General features: G+C 53.4%; 1 protein-coding gene across 4 annotated transcripts in view; it reads left to right on the forward strand.

Moving 5' to 3' along the window:
- The first annotated feature begins 3,876 nt into the window (after positions 1-3,876).
- PAG1 (phosphoprotein membrane anchor with glycosphingolipid microdomains 1) overlaps positions 3,877-12,125 on the forward strand; it is a 116,515-nt gene continuing 108,266 nt past the window's right edge. For all 4 annotated transcript variants that reach the window (XR_013814916.1, XM_079795891.1, XM_079795893.1 and 1 more), the window contains exon 1: positions 3,877-4,256. The gene's annotated coding sequence lies outside the window, so the exon portion shown is untranslated. The remainder of the gene's footprint in view (positions 4,257-12,125) is intronic.

A 12,125-nucleotide genomic window follows, 5' to 3' on the forward strand; every position in this document is an offset into this window, starting at 1 on the left:
CTCTTCCTTCCTCTCTGAAATCAATAAAAACATAATTTTTAAAGAAACATATTTTGGAGCAGGCCTGAAAACCTAGGTCATGTATGATACTGACTGCTCTAAGTTCTAAGCAAAGTATTTAGAACAAATAATGTAGAAGTGAACATTTGCCATTCAGGCACTTTGTAAGTGTCCTGTGCTAGGGCAGGAGAAGTTGGGCTTTCCAATAATGCTCAAAAGTCTCCCAGGAGAAAAAGACAATGCCGATCTCCCTACCCTCCCAACCCCAACCACATCCCACCACGGGTTTGCTTACGGGATCCAGAGAAGTTACGGGCAGCTGCAAGTGTTCCAACAAGGCAAACTTTGTCGTGAGCCATGTCCAGAACCAAGCACAACTGTATGAACATGTATGGTGGTTTTTCCCCCAGAAAAATCAAATCCCAGTCTCCACTTTGGTCTCAGCCTTGCCAGCCACCTTGGACTCCCCACAGTTCTCTTGTCTGGGTTACGCATAACTATCAAATAGGCAGAGGTTGGAAGATTTCATGTCAAAGAATCACTTTGAGTGAAATGGATGAAGAAATGTAATTAACAAACAGGGAGAAGTTAGGGGCCAAACTTCTCCACTCAGTGATAAGCCAGTGACTATTAGCAGGAAGAGTTCAATAAAATTCTCTGCTAGGCACAGCTTCCTGAATGAGCAGAGAATGGGTTCATTGAGTTACTAGCCTCTGTACACTTGAAATTGTATAAAGAAACTAGAGGCCCGATGCACGAAATTCAAGCAAGAGGCTCGGCCCTCGCAGCCCTGGCTTCATCGGGAAGGTCGTTCAGCTGTCCGGTCTGATTAGCATATTACCCTTTTATTATTATAGATTCTCAGCCAAAGAGCAGGCTTTGCTGACCCATAAGCAATACAGACCTCAGAGGGGGAAAAAATGTAGCTGTTCTTCCAGACAATATAGCGGCTAATGAGAAACAAATTCAAAATCAGACACAGTCAATATTGACACAGTCAATATGAATCCAATTGAACACATTTTGTGTGTTTAATGCAAATAATAGTGGCTCAAAATACAACGGCAGTGGGACATACTAATTCACTGTTTATATAATTCAGTCATGGATCTCTTAAAGTCAACATGCAAATGAATTCCTATACTGGACAGGTAAATATTCTCATTGGAGTTTCTAATACCTAAGCAAGCAGGCTCAATTCTTCTCCCAAAAGTTCCGGCAGGTCTATTACACACTCTTTGACTCTGAAAAAATTTTTTTCTTATTAAAAACGAATAAAATTCCAGACCCAGCTCCCTTGTCTACAGAGATTCTTTAAGTTAGGCATTCTTTCATTCGTTTTTAATTTCCTAATCACACGGAAGAGCAGCTCTAACCGAAGCGTTGCAGTGGCTGCAGAGATAAAGGGAGGAGGGCATAGCTCACAGTGCAGCATCCCCAGCCAGCCTCCCGATCCGGAGATTGCACGGAGACAACACCGCTTTCCTCCGGACCCTCACGCAGGCTGGGGGCAGAGGCCACAGCGTTTACCACTCCCGCCACTCTGCTTCTGCCCAAGGGGAGGCTGGGAAGTACATTTGGTTCTCATTACAGTGGCAACTGTTGGTATGAAAACTCGGCAGTGTGAGTCTCCAGTAGGTGGCTGGGAGGGGAGAGCAGAGGAAAAGGACGGAGGCCTGAGGTTTCTGTCTGGGCTTTTGGCCCAGATTTTTGTCTGCATCATTTGGCTTCTCTGGGCCAGGATCAAATGAGGATGGCAACGACACCTGACTCTCGGAGCCTCTCGGAGAAGCCTGCGCGAGGAAGCTGTGGCTGCAGGACCCGATGCTCTTAGGCGGACACTGTGCCTCCCAATTCGTGGAGCTGCGAATCTAGGGTGAAGACACAAAACGCTCTTCCTCCCTACAAGAATGAAAGCCTTTCTCACTCACAATATAGGCACAGCCTTGAAGGATGTGAACCGTAAACGCAGAAACGATCTTCTTTGTAAGATCCGAGCCACGGTTCTCCTTAGTTATAGAAGCCATACCCAACATCCAGATGTGTACTCTTGTTCAATTCCACTGTCTGTGCAAGCCAAATAATGTGCAGAGCGATCTTTTTTAAATCTGTAAAATGGGCATAACAACTTTTTAGCTAAGTTGCAAGACGGCTGTGAGACTTCAGTGAGGTGAGGTATGTGACGGGCCATGCATTCATAAGCTCTTGGACCTTGCATTTCACCCTGTGCTGCGAGGAGAAGGCCCAGCCTGGTCCCTTCTTCTCCAAGGCGTCTCTCTAGGCTCCAGGCTGAGTCCAAGCTTTGTTTCCTCCTCCATCCCCTCCCCCCTGCAATGCACCCTGTCCGACAGTACAGCCGACAGCCCTACTCCGTCCCTCCCTCCTAACCAGCCTTCTTCTCCAACCAGCTCTCAACTCCCTTTAATGATACGTATAATGAATGGATGTGTTTAATATAACATATGCTTTCCTAAGTAATGCATAATAGCTGTAAAAATTTTGGCTAGCCAGATAAAGCATCTGTTGGATGCGGACCTGGCCTAAGTTCCACACCTGGCTCGGCTCTTCTCGCTGCAAAAGCCTATTCCAAGTCCAGGTGGCTGGTCTCGTATCCTGAAGTTTGGTGCCAACAACACCTACAACAGACTCATGTACAATGGAATTCCAGAGCCCCACCTTTGCCCCGAGTCTGAACCGCAACCACTGTGGGTAGGGCCTGGTCATGTGCTCTGCATTTTTGAAAAACGACTCAGGTGATTTTCCACAGACCAAGGCTCAGAGGCTCTGCTCCGATTCCAGAGCTCAATTCAGAAGCGAGGATGGGGCAGTCCCGGCCTCAGTGCGGGTGCAGGCTGAGAGCCTGTGGGAGATGAAGACTCGCCGCTTACACCCAGACCTACTGACTGGAACCTGCAGTTCTGCCACAGGAGGTTCTGCCACATGAACTGTTTCAGATGCTCTGCTGTATCCCCTGGGAAATTTTACAACCTACCGATACCTGGGCCCCCCCCAAAGATTTAGGGGGTCAGCCAAGGCAGCGGGCTCTTAACAAGCTTCCCAAGATATTATTATGTACAGCCATAATAAAGGGCCACTGAATTCTAAATTCCAGCCTTTTTCTACTTTAAATAATTTTTATTTTTCAATTAGAGTTGACCTACAATCTTATATTAGTTTCAGGTGTGCACCCCAGTTATCAGATATTATGTAACTTACTAAGTGATCACCCCAATAAATCAAGTACCCACCTGGCACCACACATAGTTATTACAATATTGTTGACTCTATTCCCTATGCTGTATTTTACAACCTGTGATTATTTTGTAGCTACCAATTTGTACCTCTTAATCCTTTCACCTTTTCACCCATCCCTAAATTCCAGCTTCTTATTTTTAATCTTTATTGTTCAGATTATTACAGATGCTCCTCTCCTCCCCTCGCCCCCCCCCCCCATAGCTCCCTTCCACCCTTTTCCCACCCCACCCCAGGCCCTCGCCCCGCCACTGTCCTCTTCCATAGGTGTAAGATCTTGAGTTAAATTGGCCTCTGTGGTCTTGCCCAGGTCTAAGGCCCACTTAGAGTGCTTTTAAGGGACAACAGACTCTGGAGACAAACAAGTTCAAACACACAGTTTCAAGGTCACCAAAACCAACGCCACACGTGGTGCGCCCCGCGCCCCTGCCTTTCCTATCCTCGGATCGCCCCTCCCTCTCGGTAGCTCCGCCCCTCTTTGGTAGCCCCTCCCCTCCCTGGTAGCCCCACCCCCGGGTAGCCCCGCCCCCCGGTGACGTGCCACCTGGGTCCGGCTCATGCGCATTCGCGCCCGCGCCTCCCGGCCGCTCCTCCCCGGCGCTGTCATTCTCCGCGGCGCGGCGCCCAGTGCGGACTGCGGTGCCCGCTGCCCCTCGCCCGCCCCTCGCCCGCCCGGGCCGGCTGGCGAGCTCGCGATGTGACCGAGCCTGGGAGCGGGCGGGCGGCTCTGCGAGCAGCAGCGCCTCGGCTTCTGTCTGGCCGCGTTCCCTGCGGAGCCGCGATTCCCTCGGAGCAGGAGACGCACACCAGGGGCTCGGAGCGCGCACCCCGGGCCCGGTGCAGCCGCCGCCGCCGCCGGGCACCGCGGAGCCGAGGCGGCTGGTGCAGAGCGGGGCCACCGGCCGCGCGCAGCCGAGCGCGGTCCCCAAGAAGGCGCCCAGTTCGCTGCGTCCCCGCGAGTTGACTGCAGTTTCCGAAGTTGGAGGGAGCCGTGCGGAGGCGAGGTTGGTTGTTATCATCTTCGGGGTGTGGGAAGCTGGGGTGGCATCTCTTGTTAGCCGGGCGCCAGCTTGGGGAGGTCAGGGTGCCAGACGCGGACACACACACGCGGGAGAGGCCGAGGCGCAGCGGCCGTGCCAGCTGGACACGTGCAGCGCGAGGACAGGTGCTCGCGGGCACCGCGCCCGCTGCCCAGGGCACATTCCCAGCTTCTCCGCGGTGTGTGCGCGGGGGAGGGGCGCAGGGGCCGGTCACCTCTGTCCTAAGTCCTGGGGAGCCTCCTGGTATATCCCTGGGTGCCCTGGGTCTTTGGGGATGGGAGCTAAGCCCCAGGCTTCCCGCGCACCCCACTTCTCTCTTCCCCTCGGCAGAAGTTGCCAACGTCTCCAAGAACAGCCCAGGTTTTTAAGGGGGAAACAGCTTGTATGTCAGCCCGGCGTTTTGTGCTATAAGGCGAATGACATGGGAAATCTGCTGTGTTCTGTGATTTCATGCCCTTTAAGAATGTGAGCAAGTCTCAGAGGAGCAGCTTACAGATGACACTTGGGTTTCTCTCCGACGTCCTGCGCCTCTTATGTAAGCCTCCGCGGGGCAGCCCTGGCTCCCGGGCAGCAGCTGTGCCGCCCGCTGCATGTGTTCTGGGGTCCAGCTTGAACAGCGTTTCATGAAAACCCTGACAGACACTCAGCGCGCTCTTCAGGTTGGCGTGTCTTCCCCTGACAGGGAGCAAGCGAGCAGAAACCCAGCACATTTTTCAAGGCAGCTCCAGGAATTAGACAGCGTCGTGTTTTAAAATAGCATGCACTGCCAGAGAGCCCGCGGAGGCCTGTGCACACTCCCCTTTGTTTTAGAGAAAGTGAAAATTGGTCCTGCCAGACAAGTGTGGAGTCTGAAAGTTAAGAGCTCTGAAGGGCTTAATTATCCTAATAAACAAAGAGCATGATTTAGAGGTAGCTGCCTTGTGCGCTTTGAAGGATAGACTTTTTAAACCTTTCTTTCTCATCTCTTCCCTAGAGATTCCTTCTAAGCAGATCAGTAGATCTTCATCATTGATGTTTAATATTTGAGTTGATCAAATTTGTAAAAGGATACTCTGAAGTACCATATAGTACTGTGGTGACTAAGACAGTGAGTATTAGAAATAAGGAGACTATTCAGATTATTTAATTTAGTAGTCATTAGTTTAACCAAACAGATAGCCTTAATACTGCCCTAATATCTATCTACTAGTATCTATCTATCTACTTACCTACCTACCCACCTATCTATATTTTTTAATTTGGACTTATAATAATTGTTTAAATCAAAACTCATGGGTACATTTTAATGTAAGACTTATTTGGGTAATCTTTAGAAAAAGAAGCACATTTATTTATGGTATTCCAGCATAGAACAAGATGAACTAGTTATAGATACTTCATTTAAAAACATATAGTTTCTTTGAAGAGTTCTAAGAAAATACACAAAGTATTATTTCAAAGCTTGAAAAGTTGGTCTAGTCAACACACTGTGGTTGTGAGACCATCCATGGCTTATATCTGAAAGAGATACACCCAGGATTGGGATCCCAAGCAGGTCGACCCCCAAAGCAACTGCATTCTTATGGGGAGGACGGAGCGGGGCAGGTACCTAAATTCTGTGCCTGTCATCGTCTGTGAAACGGGATGACAGCAGCTCCTCCCTCACTGACTTGGGTGAGGATTCGATGAGTTATAGACGTGAAGCTGTTGAACCAGTGTCTGGCCCATGAAACTGGGTAAAGCGGTCAGTCTTAGGAGAGGAAATGGGCACCTTGGACGACACTGAATGACGGCTGACGCAGGTGAACAGTCAGTTCACGTGTATAACAAGGGGAGGGTATAAGCATTTACTAGACACCTCTCGGCGAAGCAGACTGGCTGGGGTTTGACTCGCCGTCTCCCACGATTCCTCTCGGAGGTAGGTGACTCCATGTCCGCTTTAGAGATGGGGAAACGGAAGCTCAGGAGATCAAGTAGTAGAACTCAGAGTGGGGATCTTAGCCCGCGTCTGTCGTTTCAAACCCTGTTGTCCTAAAGCTGGCTGCCTCAACTTGCCCAGTGCTGCCTCCATCTCCCCTCCTCTCATCCTCGCAAGAACATAATGAAATAAGTGCAATATTATCTTCACTTTACAGGTGAGGACATTGAGGTTGCACATTAAAGTATGCAAAGTGCTAAGCAGCAATCACAGCCTCGTTCTCCGCGACGGGGAGCTTTGCTGTTATCATAATCAGTGTTTGGTGACTGGCCCCTCGCAGGCGAGCGAGGTGCCAGCAGGTGCGGGGGTGCGCCCTGCAGTGTGAAGTGACTCTGTGGCTTTTTACTTCCTTCTTGGTCTGTGGGGCAAGTCAAGGAAAGAAAATGAGTATGAGGTTGCAACTCACAGTGGAGGATGGGGCCCCGGTTGGTTTCCTGCCTGCAGATGGGGCTGCGCTGGTCCAGGTGGGCTAAACCGCGACGGAAGCAGCGATGCACCAGCAGTCATGCCATCTCCGGCGAGACCAGTCCCAGCGGAGAACTCCCAGGGCAGACCGGGAGCCCTGGCCGGTGCCGCACTCTGCACTGTTTGTTCAGAACTGAGATGGCTGCGCCTCCCCTTAAATAAGCTTCCTCTCGGCCTTTGCACCTGGTCTGGGAGCAGCGGCGGGGCCCGGGGGAGCAGCGCTGTGTCGAAACTGGTCACAGCCCGCTGGCCATCCTACCTGAGCGCCCGCGGCTGGGCCTGGTGGGCAGGCCCGGGCTTCGTGGCTTTCTTCCCTGACCATCCAGATCCTACATCATGTTCTGGCCCTTGGTCGACACTGCCTCTCTTTTCTGGGCATTAAAATTGAATTACTGTATGAGGCACATGGCAACAGACCACTCACAGACTGATCTAATATTAATTACCCCTCTGAGCTGATGCGACCCACCCCTGGGAGTACTTCCGGAGAAGTTCCAAGCCGGCTTTCTCTGTCAGAAATCAAAACGCTCCGTGCGGTGGCGGCAGTTGGCGATGCTGTGTTGCAGGCCTGAAAGTGGCTAAGAGAGTAGCCCTCGCAAGTGCTCAGCACAAGAAAGGAGGATCTGTAGCTGCGTGGATGCTACCTAGACTTGTGGTGGTGTCACTTCTCAGCAGATACAAGATCGATGCATTAGGTTGCACGCCTGAAATTAATACACGTATGTTAAATACCAATTATATCTCAAAATAAAATAAAAGACAAGCTCTCTGGGAGGGAGCTCAGGGGAGGCCTCCGTGTGCTGGGGCCGCGCGGCCGCAGGGGTGCCCGAACCCTGGCTGAAGCCGCTGAGGCTCGCCGCAGCTCTCTGCTTGCCCCTTCTCTTCGGAGTGCGCAGACCGCGTTTCCTCGGTCAACACTTAGGGTCCGATGCTCCTCTGTTCTGGGTGGTTCTGTAGTAAAATCTCCCCGGCCCCTTTGTCACTTCAGCCGGACCCACCCTGACTTTTAACCAGCTCCTCAGAAAGTACATGTGGTTCTGTGCTCTTTCTTGTCTGGTCCTCGCCTTGTTGGCTTCTCTGTGGCCACCTCCAGACTTCCCACTCGCTCTCCCCGGCGCCGCTTCCTCTGTGTCAGCATGGACGGAGCGCCGGCTGCCCTTCACGCGGACATAAAGGCACGCCTTGCTCCCTCTCTCCCCCGTCACCTACGACTCTGAATTGTCTGCACGGTGAGCTCAGGGAGTCGGGAGCTGATTACATTGCACACATCCCTGAGCTCTGTGCTGGTGTGTGTGTGTGTGTGTGTGTGTGGGGGGGTGCTCTATACAGGTTTCTGATTATACAGGCCAGCAGTTCCTGTGCACATGGCAGCGCGGCCCTCAGCCGGGCACTGTGAGCCTGAGGGCACAGGGTGGGTGTGGGCGGCAGGCAGCTCCGAGTGTGACTTCTCTGCCGCATGTCCAGGCCTCCCTGGCTGTGCCTGGATAGAACGGGAGTGATCGCTGACATGGGACTCACCCGGCCGGCTGTCGTGCTAAGAACTCTACCTCAGCATTTACTTCCGTTCTCAGAGTGAACCTTGTATAGCAGTGACTTTATTGTCCTCTTTCGCAAAAGTGGAAATTGAGGCCCAGAAAGGTCAGCGCACTTGTGCAAGGTCACACTAGTGGGTTTTGGAGCCGAGGATGGAGTCCGGGCTGTCCGAGAGCCCTGGGCTCCTTACACAGCACCTGTTGTCTCCGGTTGTGGAGCCTCCGTGGCATTAAACTGTTCATGGGTGTCCTAAGTCGTGCTCCTAAGTGGTCCTACACTGTCTTAGTCCCTGCATTCCCTGGGACAGGGCCGTGCCCACCGGCCTGCCCACGGCCAGCAGCGGGCATTGACCGTCATCGCCTGTCTCCGTGGAGGAAGGGTTTAAGCTCAGTCCGTGCCATGAGCTTAGAAGAGAAACCCAGAGGTGCGTGCTGTGAAATCGGAAGCACCAAGCCAGGGGCTGGTCCTGGGACACCCCGGAGGGCCGTGCTAATTGAGCTGTTTATCTGGGTTTGGGGTCACATACTTGCGTCACTCTCCTTAAAGGAATGGAGAAGTGTAGAGGCCTGAGATTTTCTCAAGTGACTAAAAAAAAAGGGGGGGGGGGAGGTTATGTAAGTGAAAAAAGGTCACAACCAACAGTGCCATGAGTCATTCCCAGGGAGACTGAGGCCTTTGCAGTGAATGAACGCGCGTGTCTGGCAGGTACGGCTGCAGGGTGTTGCTGGGACGGTGCCTCCCTCTGACGACAGGCAAACACAGAGTCTGAAACCCACCGGGAATGTTCTCAGAACCCGGGTCCTGAGCTCCACCCCCCAACTTTTTTTTAAATTTTGCTCAGGAGCCAATATCCATTCAGTCAGTGATTCCTATCCCAGGGTTTGAGTTACTGTTGTTTGATTGGTGTCATATTTTAGCGTATCTTGTGAGGTCTCATGCACTCGCCCTCCTTGATTCTTTAGGGCTGTAGAGTGACTACTGAGGGAAAATTCCGTATTCTAATTGCAGGCTATATTCGGAGGACAGGGAGGTTGGCCTGACTGGGAGCCTCCCCGTAAAATGCAGAGCCCTGGGAACCTTATGGAGTAGCCGGGTTAAAAAAAAGGTTTTATTTGATCAGCAGCAGCTTTGCACGTTCCTCTCTGATCAGCCGCGTTCTCGGGCGTCTGGTCCCACTGTGTTCGTGACGGGATCCCCGTGTTCACGCCCTCGGCTCGCTCAGCCCTTCTCCCCACTCTGCTCCCCCTGTGTGGCTGCTGGTCAGCCGCTGCCTGCACTGCTGGGAACCTGACGGGGCAGCTCACGTTGTAAGTCAGTCAATAAAGCTGCACACAAACCATGTTTAATTAACAAAAATTCCAGTCCGTACCATGGCTGCCCTCAGGACGCCGCCACCTCTGCGTTCCCTGTGGGAGCTGCCAGCCGAGGGCCTCACTGTTCTCCCCACACCTGCCACCCGCCCAGGGGGCCGGCCTCTGCTCCCCTCCTCAGTCCTCAGCCACCCCCCCGCCTCTGCTCCCCTCCTCAGTCCTCAGCCACCCCCCCCCCCCCCCCCCCGCCTCTGCTCCCCTCCTCAGTCCTCAGCCACCCCCCGCAGTGCAGGGCAAACCCAGGGGCAGTGCAGTGTCTTTTCTGCCCGCACCAGGTCCCTACCCGTCTGCAGATCTGCCACCAGGCGTGCTGCTGGGCGAGGCGGCCTCAGACAGGAAGGTCCCCCCTGCCCTGGGAACCTGGGTCTCTGGAGGGGAAGAGACCAGAGCTGGGTGGGCACCAGGGCGGGAAGTGCTGGCTCCGTGGGGTCCCTGGCCCCAAGGGGCTCTCCCTGAGGCTTTGGGGCTGGCTGAGGGTGGAAGGGAGGTCGGAGGGGAGCAGGCAGCGATGGGAGCGGCTGGCGGACACTGTTCTTACCGAGGGAGCGAGTACAGTGGCGTGAAGGTGCCAGAGAGGGCGGCTGACTGCGACAGCTGGTCCATGTGGCTGATGCGCGTGGCGTGGCGGGCGAGGCTGGAGGTGCAGAGTGAGGCTGCAGCCACTTCAGGAAGGGGCGTCGATGGCTGTCCTTTTAGAACGATCACTCTGGTGTTTTGTAGAGAATGGGGGCCGGGGGCAGGTGGCGGGGGGGGGCGTGCAGAAGAGAGAAGCCTGCGGGAAGCTGTGGAATCCCCATGCAGGGTTAAGGTCTGAACTCAGACTGGTGGGTGGGGGAGAAGGAGAAGGGGTGTCCACTTTAGGGGGACTCCCAGGCCTCTGGCTTGAGGAGTTAGATGGACAGAGGGGCCCTTGGTCCTGGACGCAAACACAGAGGCGGCACGGTTTGCAGGGGAAGATGATGAATTCACCTGCGGATGCGTGGATGGGGCGCCGGGGCTGAGCCAGGCGGTGGCACCAGCCTATGGCTCTGGAATTCAGGACCCAGGCCGAGCGGAATCGGGCTCACTTGGGGGGGGGGGGGGGGAGGATGCTGTTGAGACGTGCCCTGCCGGGGAGCATGCACGGGCGCAAAGGAGATGGGAGGGTCACGTTCACTGAGCGGGGGTTCTGCCAGGTGCGTGGACACGGAGCGCAGGAGCCCAGGCAGAGCGGCTCCGTGGGCTGGAAGCCGGCGCCGGGAGCGGGGCGGGGGGGGGGGGGGTGGTGGTGGTGGTGGTGGTGGTGGTGGTGGAAGTGACAGGCAGGGCAAAGGGGAGGGCTGACTGCTCCCTTGCTTTGTCCCCACAGGTGATGGCTGTTTCTCCGGTGGCTTTCCGTGTCTGAGACTGTGTGGAAGTGGGGGGCGGGGGGTAAAGGAAAGGAGTGAGCAGCACAATCATGAATGGAGGGCGATCTCAAGCTGCTTATAGGACAGAATTGCCATTTCTTGTTTTTTCACTCATTTTTTCTCTTTCGTGGAGAAAAGTGGGCACTTGGTAAACTGGGAAGAATGCAAGAGTCACCTCCGCGGTGCCCCAAATGCTTGGTTCTCCGAAGCCGCCACATCTCACTGCACGCGTGCATGCGCCCCCCGAGAGGGGACGTGGCAAAGGGCGATATTTGACAGTTTATGGAACCTAGGCTTCCCCAGGCCATAGCGTCCTTGGAGGTTTGGACCTTTGAACCAATCCTTGTATCGTTATTAATGCGCGTCTTGGCCCGTCGGTGTATCTGGGGTAGATTGAGCGCAGTGTCCTATCATTTTCACTGCCTTAAAAAGCGGCCTCGTGATGTTATAGACAGACTGGCGCGTGGGGCTGTGTTCTAGCTGACACCATGCCTCTCAGTCCTTGCCCACCTGGCCCTTTAATTTGACCCAGGGAGCTGAGGCAGGTTCAGGTGACTGCGCAGAGACGACAGCGGAGCGGCCGAGCTCCTGGGACCCCCCACGGCGAGGTCGGGGTCTTGCCATCCCATCGCAAGGCCTGTGTCTGCGTGAACAGCTGCTCAAGAAAAACCAGGGGGTGGAATATTTAAGAGACTTTTTGATTAGTCTTCTTGAAGCACCAGCATCTACCTGCGATGGGCCAGAGGTTACTTATGCAAATGTATGTGATTAAGTCAGACTGGGGGACAGTCTTCTCACAGATGAGCATCTTATTTTTTCATTATCTTAAAAGCTTTAAAAAAGCATCTGAGTTATAAAATAAAAGGATTGCATATTCTGAACTGCAAAATTACCGCAGCTAAACTTGCTGTTTGTGCTACAAGGGAAATTGATTTTTTAGTTTTTGTGATAGGTGCTGTGCATGAGAAGCATGGCGTGTGCAAGTGTGTGTGTGCGTGTATATGAAATAAAAACCAGCCCAATCAAGTTTAATCTATCGGCTCTCCTTTTGTGATATTATTCTCGAATTCTCCAAATACATTAAGTGGTGGAGCTTGCTTTGTCTTGCCAAAGCAGCTAT

The sequence above is a fragment of the Cnephaeus nilssonii genome (assembly GCF_951640355.1).
Source record: "Cnephaeus nilssonii genome assembly, chromosome: 18".
Classification (NCBI taxonomy): domain Eukaryota; kingdom Metazoa; phylum Chordata; class Mammalia; order Chiroptera; family Vespertilionidae; genus Cnephaeus; species Cnephaeus nilssonii.